The following is a 2,332-nucleotide window of genomic DNA, read 5'->3' as shown; positions in this document are numbered from 1 at the left end:
CATTCAGCTCCTCTGGCTTCTTATTGTGTCTGGTTTAAATCTCTTTATTTAAGTGACGGCTGGTTTTTGTGATCAGAACAATCAGAGTGTTTAACTTTAAAGTGTCAATCCTAAAGATTTCAGTCTTTGTTGGTTTACAATTTCTATTTGAGTGAAAACAAAATAAATTGTGTTTTTCAGTCTGGAGTCTTTTGCTGCGTCTGAAATTTCATATCAGCGTGATCATTATCAGAATTAAGTGCATAGTTGAATTTTTTTCTGTGTATAATTTTGAGAAAAACTGTCGTACAGTTTTTCCTAGTTTTCATGCAGCGATTTGTTGCCATTTATTACCAAAATGGACGAATCTGTGAACGTTACATCTGCCGCTGACTTCTTTTTTAATGTTTAAAGTTATATTATCATTACGATAGTGCAGACTTTACAAATCAATGTGTAGTCTGAGCAAAAATCTATTATTATTTCACAACAATGGAACTTTAATCTCTATTATTGAACTGTGTTTGTTGTGATACTCATGCAGCAAGTTTCTCACACACACACACACACACACTAGTTCCATTAAGATGAAGGTGATACAGGATCAGTCTGCGTTTCCTCTCAAACCTGGATCCACCAGAGTCCTATTATTTATTTAATTAAACACATATTTTTAGTTTAATTCGTTTTTCTCTGAAAGTGGAAATCTCAGACTTGTTTGCAGAAGATCTGGCAACCCGGCTTTGTTCCCTTTACCGGATTGATTTTATTTATTTATTTAATAATAAATAAATAAATAGATCCTCGTCCTTCAATCTGGTGAGTTCACGGACGTGTTTGTGTGTCTGTAGAGATGAAACTCTGATGTCTGGTGCACCTTGAACGCACCTGATCCGCCATATTAAAATCCCTCTGATTCACTTCCTCTTGATTATTGATTATTGATCCTAAATATATTCTTTATCTTTGACATCCTCCTTCTCCTGCAGGGACTTCTTATGATGTTGCATTTTATTGCATTTATATTATATTCATTATTATATATTATTATATTATGCTCAGATGTTCCCTCTGATTCACTTCCTCTTGACACATAATTAGTGATTATTGATCATAAATATATATTTTAGCTTCTCCTGCAGGGACTTCTCATAATGTTGCTTTTCAAACACTCTTGTTTTGTATTATTTAGTTTACTGTCGGTGCAGTTTGTTGGTTTCTCCTTCATGTCCCGGATGTTTGCACCGACTGAACTCAGCACGTGAACTCCCTCAACCCGGATCCTCCCTCCTGATTGGTCCAGAGCTCTGTGTCTACTTCAATGCAGCTTGTTTAAAAAATAAATATATATTTATTGATATATATGACATCAAGTGTATCGTTAGCCAGCGGATCTGGAGTCAGTTCACACGGGAGACGTGTTGCGTATCGATCAGGTTAAAATCGGCTTAATGGAGCAATTTAATTGCCAACCATGCAACGCGCCTGATTGCTCCTTGTGCGCCTGCGCGGCGAAGAAAAAAACCAAAACATATCAAGAAATACGAATAGAGAGGCTGATAAACGTGTGAGGTCTCACTCTGCTTCTATGTCAGGCTCCTGTAATGTCTCCGTGTTTATGCAAACTTAAAGGAGCATACCTGTGTTTTTGTAGTTAACTGTGTATTAACACAGTTGAAGAAGTATTCTGATATTTTACTTAAGTAAACGTAGCAATATTACAGTGTATTAATACTCTGTTAGTATTCGCATCAAAATATATTTAAAGTACCAAGAGTAAAAACACCCATTGTGCAGAATGGCCCATTTCAGAATAATATATATTATATTATTGCATTTTAATTATTGATGCATTAATGCGTTTATTTCACTTTAATGTTTTATCTTAATCTAAAGAATCATTTATTTGTTAATTATATTTTGTGTTAGTGAACTGAATCTGCAAAGTAAAAGTACAATATTTACCTTTGAAATGTTGTAGAAGTATAAGGTAGCATAAAATAGAAATACTTAAGTAAAGTACAAGTACCTCAAAATTGTACTTAGGTACAGTAGTACTTTTACATTTACAGCACATGCTGTATAATTTCATGTTTTATTCTCACTTTTCAGACATTTATTGGTGTATTCTAATATCTGCACGATAGAACAAACAATCAGCACACTTTTAAAACTTACAAAGTTTAAATATTAGTAAGTGTTGATGCAGTTTGAGTGCAAAAAGTAGAATCACTGCAGCGTGCTGGGAAAATAAACTATAAAGGCTTTGCAGGTACATGATACATCTTTAACCAGATCACATGATGGTTAATCAACCTTTGTTTTCTGTTTGTGTTCCTCTGCACCGTGTAAA

This window comes from Anarhichas minor, unplaced genomic scaffold (genome assembly GCF_050575085.1).
Source record: "Anarhichas minor isolate MPS153535 unplaced genomic scaffold, ASM5057508v1 ptg000004l, whole genome shotgun sequence".
NCBI classification, from domain to species: domain Eukaryota; kingdom Metazoa; phylum Chordata; class Actinopteri; order Perciformes; family Anarhichadidae; genus Anarhichas; species Anarhichas minor.
Note: the sequence above shows the minus strand (reverse complement) of the source record.